The sequence below is a fragment of the Amblyomma maculatum genome, chromosome 6 (assembly GCF_055883805.1).
Source record: "Amblyomma maculatum isolate TAMU_Amacu chromosome 6, ASM5588380v1, whole genome shotgun sequence".
NCBI classification, from domain to species: domain Eukaryota; kingdom Metazoa; phylum Arthropoda; class Arachnida; order Ixodida; family Ixodidae; genus Amblyomma; species Amblyomma maculatum.
Window position 1 is genome coordinate 103,873,729 of NC_139349.1, and position 13,577 is coordinate 103,887,305.

Sequence of the window (13,577 nt, forward strand, 5' to 3'; positions counted from 1 at the left end):
ATAGGGTCTACTATTTTTACAGAAGCAGCCGGACTTACTTTCTTTGAGCTAATTATACATACAGCTGTCTTATAATATATTTCACTTTGTATTTCCTCATGTGCAGAAATAATAACTCTGTGCTTGCTCTCTCTCAACTGGCTGTATGTAAGTTTTGGACATTTGTAACCCCTATGTTAACATTCGACGTCATTGAAGTTTTTAAACAATTTTTTGTGTTCCTTTGAAGCGGCCGTCTCGTTTTCTGACAGCTGCAACGGGGCATAAGATAGTACCACATAAATAGGAACACCAATAAGTCATAGGGTCTACTATTTTTACAGAAGCAGCCGGACTTACTTTCTTTGAGCTAATTATACATACAGCTGTCTTATAATATATTTCACTTTGTATTTCCTCATGTGCAGAAATAATAACTCTGTGCTTGCTCTCTCTCAACTGGCTGTATGTAAGTTTTGGACATTTGTAACCCCTATGTTAACATTCGACGTCATTGAAGTTTTTAAACAATTTTTTGTGTTCCTTTGAAGCGGCCGTCTCGTTTTCTGACAGCTGCAACGGGGCAAAACGTTTTCTTTTTTTCTTTTTTTTTTTTGTGCGTAGATGTTTTCAGTTGTGTCTGCTGTTATACCTTGCAATGGCTGCTTGGCCTTCGTCAAGGTAGCATGGCCAGAACAGTATAGGAAATATACAGCATTGAACTGATTTGAATTGCGTTGCCATGAGGAACCATGTGTATGCAGCGGGGGCACTGGAGTGACCACTGAGGTTATTTATGCATACAGCAAACAAATCTCACTTCTTCGATTCGGTGAATAGCGAGTCAAATATTTGTACATCTGTGCTCTAAAGGAAAGGGAAATCCATATAAGTGGTGTTCATTATAGACTATCGTTTACCGTTGTGCTGAGAGGTAAACATGACACTGCAGTGCGCAGCCTCGACGCACTGCATCACCGAGGGGATGATTGTGAAAATGTGGCTTTTTGTTTTTCGGGGCACCGATATCATTTGTGTGGAGTGTTTGGCTTGTTCTGCTTATCAACATGCAGAAGTAACATGGCACAAAAGGTTGCGCTAGGGCCTTTTTTCGGTGTTTCTGGCCTTCCTGATGGCTACAGTTTGAGTTGAGAAAGATGAAAAAAAAAAATGAAAACGACCGACGTGATAAGGCGATTTTAGATTGGCTACTCGATGAAGGGTGGCATGGAGTAGGGTATTAACACAGCCAGGGAGAAGAGAGAAAGGAAGTTGGGTCAGTCTGTTTTTTCAGTGCAGCTTGTGACGATTATTTGTGAAAGCCGATATCGCTGACGTTACCTTAGGCAAGTTTGTTCTTTCGCTTTAACTTGTGAACAAGACAAGCGAAATGGAGGGAAGTTGTCCCCACATCTGAATAACCACTTGCAATGAGCACGACTTTCAAATCTGAGGTTTGACGGCATCTCGGTATGTCGGCTAGTAAATTCATGCCGGAAAGGAAACGAAAAAACTCCGACTAATGGTTATTACTGAAAAATGTTAATATGTTTCATAGAAAAGATTTGTTCAGTACCAGGCTGTGTGTACGTTCTATGTAGTCAACGTGTACTCATTTGCTAATCTCTTCTCTTTTTTTATCTGTGTGCAGATTGCACCACTTGCCAGCGCTTCGTCCACGCTTTAGGCTGATGGATCGAGTGTATCGCGCAAAGGTGGCTGCTGACAGGTTTCCCTGATCCGTGTCCCACCGTCCGTTCATGGCGTTCTGTGAGAAACTGGAAAATTTCAAGTTCCGCAAAAGGGAAGCACGACTGCTCTCCCGGGAAGTGATACACGATGCCACGGTAAGATATTCGATTTTGGCTGGATATGAGTCGCCGTCTACAAAACAGTTTATTAAGGCTATGTCGGCGTAGCCGTGTGTACAGAACGTGTCGGTAGCCGTTGAGTCGTTTTCAGAAGAGTTAGGATAAAACTTACGGCTGTGATCGAACGAGGACGTTGTGAGCATGCTGTAGAAAAAAAAAATACCAATCCGATGATAATTAACTAATTAGAGCCAAAAATGTAAAAGTAAAATCAATCAGAGGTCGAAATAGCCATACGACTAATGTCGACGTACAATGGAAGTGACGTCATGCCAACCGGAAGTGGAGTCTGTAATTGGTCAATTAATATATTTGAAAGTGAGAAATTGGAAAAGAGGGTTCAAGGGTGTGAAAATGCTCTCAATGAAAAGACAATTATTGATTCTGCTAATTAGGAAAAGAGTTTGTAACTGCTAAATTAATTAAAATTGAAAAAAATCAAAACTACGTTCAAAGGCATCAGACTGCTCAGAATTGAAAGCCAATGTTTGCTAGCGCTGAGTATCGGTGTATATATAAAAAAAGAGGAAAATTGGAAAAGGAAAAATTAAAAATAAAAAGTGAGAACCCTTGGTCCCTGTGTGCAAAACGCTATCGCGTCATACCCGCGGCAGAGCTTAAGTGTAAATATTTTAAAAGTAATTTGTGTATACAAGCAAAATAACTGTGATTTCACAATCGATGAACATTTTTTAGCATATGTTTATTTTTATAGCTGCACGAAGAACGGTTGCATCACAATAAAACCAAAGGGTTCAGAGCCCAGGCGCAAGTGTACCGGTTTTACTACATGCCGTTGTCTCACTCGTCGCTTTGGTGGCCGACAAAGACGGGATCCATATTCCGAGTTTGCGTCGTTATCGAAAGCGTCACTTTCTCCCTGACCTCGAGTCATATGATTGGTGGAAACGCCCGGAACAGGAAATGGCTACCACTTCTGGTTCCGGCGTTTTCACCAATCAAAATCTCGAGGTCATGGAGATAGCGACTTTCGATAACGACCCAAACTCGGAATAGGGACCCTGGAGTCACATTGCTATGGCAACCGCGACACGGCCAAGGGACTCCAACCGCGACCTTTTTCGAAAGTCGAATCCTTGATCTCATAAACGGTGATATTACCCATAATCTTACATTGTTAGTCTTGGGGGGAGTGCGCTCGATTTGAACTTGGACGGGCTTGAAAGTGAAACATGCGCAGCAATGTGAAACTCTGGGCTGTACCTGCAGTAGCAGAACGTTCGCTCCAAAGTTGTATGAGGGCAAACGGCACCACAGGCACAGCAAAGTTGGCATGCTATAGTATCAACAGAGATACTCTATCCTAGCGCCTTGCCATGAAGCTGTGGTGGAAAAAAAAATGTTGCTTTTAGAGAAATGAAACGGGAAGTAATTACCCCTTTCTGTGGCCATCAACACCGTGTTGTGAAGTAAAGCCTCAAAGGGGGAGTGAAAAAAGAAAGGATGAAAAAGGTGCTGTTATGCAGGGCATGCCTCTCAGGTCATTACAGCATCCGGGGGGGGGGGGTATTTTGCATTTTCTTCTAATAGAAGCTTTAACGTGCAAGGAGTAGCACTTCGCAAAAAAGGATGTACCACTAGCCCCAGTTCTCACCTTATTGTCTGTTGTTTTTCGCCTCTATTGCAACGCAACCAATTTCAGGGATGAAAGTCAACAGCGCATTTAGTACAGTGGAATAGTTGGTCTGCACAGATGATATAAAAAGCAGCAGAAATTAGGTGTACATGGAAGAAGTAAATAAAAAAGAAGGTGCGCTGATGTGGATAATTATTTGCCAATAAGCATCAGCCTATTGTGTGTGTGTGTGTGTGGGGGGGGGGGGGGGGGCGTGCGTGTGTATGTGCCTCCCTTCTGTGCATTATTGTCTGTTAGCTGCACTTTTCATAGTGAGCGCATTTATCCACTCTATAGTGTTTGTATATAGATGCCAAAGAAGCCTTACTGTGTGTTCTCGTGCACCTGATGGCAATCTTGTCACAGTTAATATTCTTAGATAGCTTTCTCATGAGAAAGCGGGGAGCAGAGGGGTGGTTTGCCAATAATGGCGCTGGCTTCAACATCAATGTGAGTCTGGACACCTCTCAGTAAATGAATTCTGAAAGAGCATTTACTTCTAATGGATGTGCTAATACTGTACAATCAGCGACTAGAATTACTCCTACATCGGACACTATTCTTGACCTTTTGCTTACCAGTTATGACCTGTTATATGCACTGGAAGTTGCGTTTTCAGCGATTTGACAGGTGCCTGTATTTGTCCATTTGTATGTTTGCTAACATCGTATGTCATGATCGTAGTATGAAGAAAGCAAGTGTCACCTTTCAAGCACTCACTAAATGTCCTTTAGAGAGGTTCAAATCGGAAAAAGGCAGGCATGCTGGATCAAAACATTTTTTGAAACACAGCAGCTTGTACCTTTTCAGATAAATTTGTTGCTATAGTATATGCAATTCAATCTGTTGCTGATGTAAGCAAGTGCTATAAGAATATTAGAAAGCCATGGCTGACTAAACACTTATTCAAAAAATCAAAAAGGGGGAAAGGCTTTTGAAAGGTTCATAAAGAGAAGGGAATCTTCACACTTCAAAGTATATTAGTTGCTGCATAACAAACTACCTGAAAAATGAAGGACAACTAGGAATGCATTTTATTTGCAACAAGTTTTCTCTTGTGCAGGAGACAGTGGTAAACTGTGGAAAATAAATTATATTGCTAGGCAGAAAGGAACAGGTAAGTGAATAGAATAAAAATTGCATAAATGGTAACCTGAATACGGGAGAGCGTATGGTTAGTGCGTTCAAAAATTTTTTCACCAACAGAACCCCTGTGCAGGCATCAGAGTCGCTAGAGAGTCTTCTGCCTTTCAACCAATGCACAATTTGTTTACAGCTGTACAACACAGTAGATTTTTTATTAATATTTCAGGAACCTATTATTAGTACATTCAGCTGCAGTACTGATGATTTACATATATGATATGAATTAAGCATGTGATTGAAGACGTACCTCCCATTTAGGCATATATTTATCATCTCTGAATTTCCACAGCCACATTTCTTTCTCGTATGAAGGCTGCAAGGTTTGTAAGCCTGCATTAGAAGGGTGATAATTTAGACGTCAGAAATTTCCATCTTGTTTCCATCCTCCCGAAATTCTTCAAATATTTAGAGCAACTTATTGCATCGCATTTAGCCTTCTTTGTTTCAAAGCACCAAATTGCCACAAAAGCTCAATATGGTTTCTAAAAACGTTTGTCAACGAAGTTGCACTTCTTGACCAAAAGGAATTTTCTGCAGATTTGAACACAAATATATATTTAAACTATACCCGGGCTTTTGATCTTATTAATCACAACATATTGTTTCAAAGAATTCAAAGAAATGATATAAGAGGCATCACATTATTTCTACCTCACGAACAAGCTACAATTTGAATTCAGGGTTCATTCTCGAACGCTGTAGCATTCTTGGTCCACTTCTCCAATTTGTGCGTAAATGACATAGCCTATATACACAAAAAGCAAAGAGTGTAATTTATACTGACATTAGCTGAAGCTGGAATTGAAAGTTTAATAGGGAATCCAAAACAGTTACAAGCGTATACAGCAGCAGGGCCCATTGTACAAGACTGCAGATGGGACCTCCCGTGACAATCAATAAACAACTAAACAATGATGTAAATGTGCACAACCTGTGTTACTAAGCAACACAGAAAATAAATATCTAGATACATAGTATATTGTGCATTACAGAAAGACTTAAATACAAAAAAATATAATGCAGCATAATGTACAATAAAACTCTCATGGATGCTGCGATACATAGGATAAATAACATGAAAATCACATATTAAGAAGGAATACATTTTTCTTGAACATGAACGAAGAAAGTGTATTATTTTGCTTGATGTCTGGGTTCAAAAAGTTCCAAAATGGTATAGAAGAAAAATGAAGGTATTCCTCCCCTTAGTTAGATGTGACCTTAGGTAGCAGGATTTTATTAAACAGCACAAAGCGTGTGATGCTGTTGCTTATGATCATGCCAGGAGGAAATATACTTCGTGAGAGCTGATAATGAAGAATGTTAAAAAAATAGAATACCGATATTGTAATAAATAAAAGGCCGAGATGGGCAGAACATCTAAATTTATGAACAATATGTGTAAACGGGTCATTCGAGCATGACTTGCTTTTGCAGTTTTGTTAAAGGCCAAAGATGAATATGATAGGTGTTGCTGAAGTATGAAACGGCATAGCGTAAGTGGCTGTAGACAAATCAGTAGTAAATGGATAATAAATTTTGGATTGGAAATTAGCTTTGAACTTTAATTAGTGCACCTAACCCATACGAAAGTTTCTTGCAAGTTCCATCTACATTTAAAGGAATTTTAATTCAGGGTTAATGACAACACCCAGAAAAGAGACTCGGTCTTGTGATGAGATAGCAGAGCAGTAGAACTGAAGTATAGTAGTGGTCTGAGGGGCAATGGCTTCTGAGGGGGATAGAAAATCTGGAAACAGCCTGAGGAACGTTCACGGACAGGCACTTCATATATCTATATCTTCTTCCTACCCTGGCAAATTATTTCCCCGAGCAAATTAACTTGTTCACAAGTTAAGCCCTCAGTCAATGCAGAATTTCTTCAAACATAACGCCAACAATACGAAAGTAGTTATTTTTCATAATGAAGGTACACATATTCCAACAGTTCTAGGTGTCTAACACTTAGATACTTGGTATGTATTTTTCTTGCCATTTATTGTTTGAAGATAAGGTTAATATCATCATTCAAAGCATTACTCACACTGCAGGCCTGTTGAGCAGAGATAGATACACCTTCCCTGCATCATTAAAGCTGATAATACATAATTAATTATTTGCCTATCACATATAGTATTACCGTTTGACACGGGGCTGGACAAGTAAATCGAATGATAAAAAACTCCTATTATTGCAAAAAAAAAAAAATTATTGCGCGCTAATGAAAACCTTTTATATACACAGCAAAACTGAAGCATATACTCTTCTTAAAGTTAAGCAGACATGTAACCAAAGACTTTTTAAAAAATTTTATTTCAATTCTTGAAAACGCTGAAGACATTCATTGAAATATATGAAACTTGGAACAGTCTGAACCAGCACGACCAACTCGTCATACAGATGGGGGGTTCTTTCACGTGCACTGACATCGCACAGCACATGGTGTGCCCGTGTGCAGTGCGATGTCAATGCACGTTAAAGAACACCAGGTATTTGAAATTTCCGGAGTCTCCACTGTGGCGTCTCTGATAGCCTGAGTCACTATGGGACGTTAAGCCCGATAAAAGCCCATAAAACCAGATGTGTGGTTAATTCCCAGGCCTCGAACTAATTATTATTATATAAGGATTCGGCGTCGCCTACCCAACCTTTGAAAAACTTTGCATAGTTTTCACAATAGAGGCATACTTCGTAAGAATGTACATCACTCACAAAATGTTACACCTAATGAATATGTTTCACCCCTTGCTATACGTATTTTGCTGCATATTGACGTTTTTGTTTCTCTATTTTTGAAGCAATTAGGTCTTTTTAACCTTTTCATTATACATGTTTTTGTTTTTCTAAGTGTTCAATCTATTATGTACTGTCACCCTGTGGAAATAAGTACATATGCCTTCCATTGCTGTTGCAAATGAATGAGTGAATGAATGAATAATTTAGAACGTGCTAGCAAGATTCACCGGTGGCACCTAGGGGCTTCGCGACTGGCCAGCAGGATATAAGGCAGGCGAAACCCTCCTCCAAATCCTCCTGACACCAAAATTTGAAGAAGCTATTGTTAGAGCGTGAAGTGTGAGGGGGGGGGGGGGGGGGGGGAGAAGGAGGGGGCGGGGGTGGAAACCTATTGCTTAGTATCCACGGCGCCCGACTGTCGACAGTTTCGTTGAAAGTTCAAGGAATCTTGGTGTAGAGGTGTGCTAACAAAACACGGAGGGAGAGCCCAAAAAACAAGTGCAAACCAGCAACAACACTTCATTTTCATTTCAGGAACATCAATGAGGATAAGATAAAAAACCAAGAAAACAAAAGCGAAACTAAACGAGAAAAATACTTTAAGAAGCATATCTCAGGCGACACCTCATTCTCTCTCTCTATTCTGATAAAATACTTATAACCGATGGCTTACACACCTCGTCAGTTGAAACGCCGTTGGCGTTGTAGTATAGTAGTAAGAGTACGTTGTCGGCACCGCGTTTCCGAAATAATCGAGGGCATGCATTAAAAACGTATCATGGCAATTTGTGGTTCTAGTGATGGATGATTGATTGGAATGTGATAGGCGGCAGGGTGTTAATGCAATTGTAATTAATTTATAACTTGATTAATTAAACTACAAAAATGAAAGTGGGATTCAAATATCTCGGTATGATCATAGTGGGAAGACAATGTTTGATGATGTCAATTGAAAAAAAAATAGTGTTTTATCGATAGAGTAATTGAAATAATTCAATAATAATGAAAAATTCAAAATGGGGCTTCAGTGGTATCAAGTTGCTCACAATTAAAACAAAATGCTTGCTGATGTGCTAGTTTAGAATGTGTTGTCTGTTAATTGATTATTTATTGAAAAAAAAAATGGAAAAAGGGGGTTCAAAGGTGCCAGGAGAATGAGGAGGAGAAAAGGAGGGTGGAAGGCAGGGATGTTAACCAGAAATAATTTCCGGCTAGCTACCCTGCACTGGGGAAGAGGAATGGGGGGACTAAAGGAGGAGGGTAGAAGATGAGAGGAGGTGAGAAAGTCACAGTTTGTCAATCAGGTGTCGTGACGCTGGGGCTATGTCGACCCGGCCTTCACTTGGTAGCGTGCAGAGACTCGGGGTTGAAGTAGGATTGAATCTTCGAAGTTGGTGAAATATGTACAAGCAGGTTTAATGGCACTTTGAGAAACTTATTTACAAGATTATTTACAAGAATATTTACAAGAAAAAGAAGGGTACATCAGCAAAATGGCAAACGTTAAGAGTTCATAGCGAGAAGCGACTGGATGAGCCGTTTACCCAGGGCCCAGAGCGACATTTCGTGCTCTGCAGCGTCCTTAAAAACCCCCTATGTCCAGCCCCTCTCTGAAGATGCTGACCAACCAAATCCAGGGCACGCCCCTCAGGTATCGGCATCCAATCGAACACATCACTGCACTGATGGTCTGAAGCACTGACTGGTCCGGCATTCATTCGTTGGGCGTGATCACTTGTTGGCGGGAAAAGCTTGGGAACGGCGAGGAGAGGAGGTACATTTCTATTCTTCAGCAAAGAAACCACAGGCTGGTTCTGGGGGTTTTACTTCTCAGAAACCCGAGTGCACGTGGCGCCGCATAGGGCTCCCAACATGGTCCCTTTTCGACAATTGCAAATCTTTCCTGCATTCCCGGGAAATCACTTAATGGCCGTATGAGTCATGCTCTTCTCTTGTCCTGCACGTCAGCGGACATGTCACTCTGTCGTCTCCTTTGGATAGGAGGCATTCATCACTGGAGGATAGCACTTCTCGACTGGAAGGGTGAACAAAAGAAAGCACTTCCTGCTATTTCCCGCAGGGGGACGTTTCTTTGTGTTTTTCCAGACGTTCTCTTGACAGGGCCAATTTGGCATTTGCAGGTTGTCCACAAAGCAAAACATGCTTACAAAACAGGATTCCTGGAAACAGGCTCACTTAGAGCCAATGGACCATCACCACATATTCACAAAACTTTTCCATGCCCACAGGCGAACAATAGAGCGCGCAAATGCGGATGCTTGGTCGTAACAGCCTCCTCCCCCGCCAGAAGAGACTCGGAGGGCAGCAGCCGCAGCTGCTGCATGAAGAGACGACTTAATGGCCTGCACGTGAACGCTTGAAGCTCGCTGTTGCTTGTCGCGTTGTCTTGATTGTTGTAGGCCAAATTGCTTGAGCTATCTGAAACTCAACCACATGTCGAAGCAAGCACTCGGCTCCCGTCTGAAGAGACCAGGTCAAAAGAAAACTGCCATTGTTGTTCGAGAAAAGCCCACTCTCAAGACGTTCAGGACCCACGTATGCCTCGAAAACCAAACGTGCTGCTTTACATAGTCATCTATATTCAAGCGCACGAAAAAAAAAAAAAACCTGATTATCAATTTGGATACATGGTGAGGAACATCTCGGACCGCTTAGAAAGAGCGGCTAAGCGCGTCCGCATTCCCATTTAACTTCCCCTTTTTGTATCTTATTTCAAAATTGTACTGCTGTAAAATCAAGCTCCACCTAAGAAGGCGACTGTTCTTCGATGTCGCAGTTTGCAGCCAAGCCAGGGGACAATGGTCCGTCTCTACGGTGAATTTGGCCCCTCCAAGATAGCACTGCAATTTTTGAATGGCCCATACAATGCAAGCGCATTCCTTCTCTGACGCGCAATAAGCCCTCTCTCTAGAACTCAGTTTTCTGCTCAAGTAGAGCACGGGGTGCTCATTACCGTCGTCATCTCTCTGGCAGAGAACAGCACCTAACCCTCGATCACTGGCATCACACTGGACCGTGAATTCTCGGCCATAGTCTGGAGCTCGCAATACCGGACGGCTAATCAGCACAGCCTTCAGGTTTACGAAGGAGGCTTCCTTTTGTTCGTCCCAGACTACATTTGTCGGTTCTGTCTTGCGGAGAGCGTCGGTCAGAGGGCTAGCCAAAGCTGAATAGTTAGGGATGTAGTGATTGTAGTACCCAGTCAGACCCAGGAATGCTCGAATTTCCGTCTTCGTGCTCGGCCGCGGGTAGTCTGCTACCGCAGAAATCTTAATCTCGCTGGGTTTCCTGAAACCTTGACCTACATTGTGACCCAAGTAGTCCACGGTCGCCCTTGCCAGGCAACATTTCTCGGCCTTTACGGTTAGTCCAGCTTGACGCAAAAGGCTCAGTACAGCTCTTAGATGTACCATATGGTCCGCCCATGAGTCGGAAAAAACCGCAATGTCGTCTAAATAAGGCACCGCGAATGTTTCACACCCCTTTAAAACCCTATCCATGAGTCGGGAAAAACAAAATGGAGCATTTTTGAGCCCGAAACTCATCATTGTTGGCTGGTAGCTGCCCGTCGGAGTGACGAAAGCCGCGTATCTGCTGGCGCGTTCAGTGAGCGGTACTTGCCAGTATCCTCGAGTAAGGTCCAGCGTAGTCACATATGCCGCTCTACTGACCTGTTCTACTCTCTCCTCAATATTCGGAATAGGATACACTTGATCCCTGGTGAGAGAATTTAGCTTTCGGTAGTCTACCACAGGCCTAGGGTCTTTACCTGGAGCTTCTACTAAGATCATAGGCGAAGCATAATCGCTTTCCGAGGGTTTTATTACTCCCAATTCCAGCATGCGAGTTACTTCCCTATCCAGAATTTCTCTTTGCCTTGGAGAAAATCGGTAGCACCTTGATCGCACTGGCACGTCTGAAGTCAGCTCAATATCGTGCTCAGTCAAATCAGTTCTGCCTGGCCTGTCCACGAAGCAGGCCTCAAACTCTGTTATTATCTCGCCCAGATCGGACAGCTGGGATTTCTTTAGTTCTCCTCTCTGCTCCGTCTTTTTGAGAAGCTCCTGAGCGTTGCTTCCTTTTCCGCTGAGGCAAATCAAGTTGTCCCCCATCTCCTCGGGAAGGTTTAACGTTAGATTTACCACGGCTTCCCTCTGCACATAAGGCTTCATAAGATTGCAATGATAAATGCGCACTTCTTTACGCCTACCGGGAATTTTCACTGCGTAGTTAGTGTTAGAAAGCTTTGCAACGACTTCAGCCGGTCCTTCCCACTGTACTTCGAGCTTATTCTGCCTTGAACTTCTCAGCAACATCACCTGGTCCCCGATACAAAACGTCCTTTGACGGGCTGACTTATCATAGTACACCTTGGAACGAGCCTGGGCTGACTTCATGCTGGCCTCAACGAGTTCCTTAGTGTTATGTAAGCGATTCAAGAGGTTCAGAATGAATTCTACTACTGTTGGGTCTTCTCCGCGCCCCTCCCAGGCTTCGCGCACCATTCGCAAAGGTGAGCGCAGTGACCTTCCGTACACCAACTCGGCTGGGCTAAATCCAGTGGATTCGTGCGGCACTGACCGCAAAGCGAAAAGCGCTGCAGGCAGGCAGGTATCCCATTCGCGCTTGTTTTCATAGCACAGTCCCCTCAGGACTCGTTTGAGAACAGAGTGCCATCTTTCTACGCTGTTGCTCTGCGGATGATGGATCGAGCTATGCACTACCTTAATGCCGCATCGCTCGAGAAATGAGGTGGTGAGGACACTCGTGAAAACGCTACCCTGATCACTTTGTACCTCGGAAGGGAATCCAACTCGTGCAAACACTGACAGCAGCGAATCCACTACACTCTCGGACGTCACCTCGCGCAGCGGAACAGCCTCTGGAAACTTTGTGGCTGGGCATAACATAGTGAGGATATAACGGTACCCTGACTCGGTCACAGGAAGTGGCCCAACTATATCTATTACTAACCGGTGAAACGGCTCGGTAATGATTGGTACTAACACCATCGGAGCTTTCCACTTATCTTGCGCCTTTCCAACCCGCTGGCACGTGTCGCATGACCGTACAAAATTTTCCGTGTCCTTAAAACATCCAGGCCAATAGTATTCTTGCAACAGCCTCTGCTTTGTTTTCTTTATTCCAAGGTGACATGACCACGAGCTGCCATGGGAAAGTCGCAGTAAGTCTCCGCGGTACTTTTGGGGAACGACTAATTGGTCCCGCTCTACTCCGCGCTTATCCTTGAATAAGCGATACAGCACTCCCTTTCTCATCTCGAAAGAAATATTGTTTGCTGTCTTAGTGGCGCGGTGGCGCTCCCTTATCTCCTGTATATTGGGATCATTGGCTTGCTCTATAGCTAAGTCCTCTCGGGTTCCACTTAAAAGTCTCGTGAGATTACTAGACACTGGCGGCAAGAGGTTACTCTCAAGAACGTCCTCATTCCGCGTCTCATCAAGCTCACTTTCAAGTTGACTTATCTGAGATGCCTCGCTCTCAAAGTTTTCTGACCTGCTATCTTCCGCATTTACCATTGTTTTAACTGCCGTTTCCTCCGCTGTGGATTTTTCTGGAATGAGCAGTGTAGCTAGTTCTCGCGCCTTTGAACGTGTTAAGGCTTGCACAACTCTGTCTCCGAAAAGGATGCCCCTCTTTCGCAGCAGCATGTCCGATTTGTTGGAGAACAAATACGGATAGCACTTAGGAAGCTTTCCTGAAACGGCAGCCTCGGTTGTTAATTCGCCGAAAGGGCCCTCGATGACCACGTTCGCGATCGGCAAGCACACACTCTGTTCCTCAACTACCTGTCGGATCCATGCACACTGTCCTGTATAGTCGGAAGGCGATACATACGCCGGATGGACAACATCCATCGTTGCGGCCGAATCGCGCAGTACCTTGCAAGGCTTCCCGTTGACTACTAGGTCATGCAGGTAGGGTTCTAAAAGCTGCATATTTTCATCGCAGTCCCTGACATACGAGAAAGCAATCTTTTCTTTCCGGCAGTTGACGGCAATGTGACCCTGCTCATTACACCTAAAGCATGTGAGCGGCTTCCTAGCCTCAAGCTTATTCTTTGTGTTCTGCACGTTGGTCACTTCCCCACTTTTCTCACTGCCGTCCTTTCTAGGGAATTTGCCTGAAGAAACCTTCATTTCTTCGTTTCCAACTCTAGCAAAGTG

General features: G+C 43.3%; 1 long non-coding RNA gene across 1 annotated transcript in view; it reads left to right on the forward strand.

Annotated features, from left to right (window-relative positions):
* LOC146186473 (uncharacterized) overlaps nucleotides 1-13,577 on the forward strand; it is a 123,503-nt gene that overhangs the window by 30,648 nt on the left and 79,278 nt on the right. The window contains exon 3 of the long non-coding RNA XR_014708112.1: nucleotides 1,631-1,826. This is a non-coding gene — a long non-coding RNA (uncharacterized LOC146186473). The remainder of the gene's footprint in view (nucleotides 1-1,630; nucleotides 1,827-13,577) is intronic.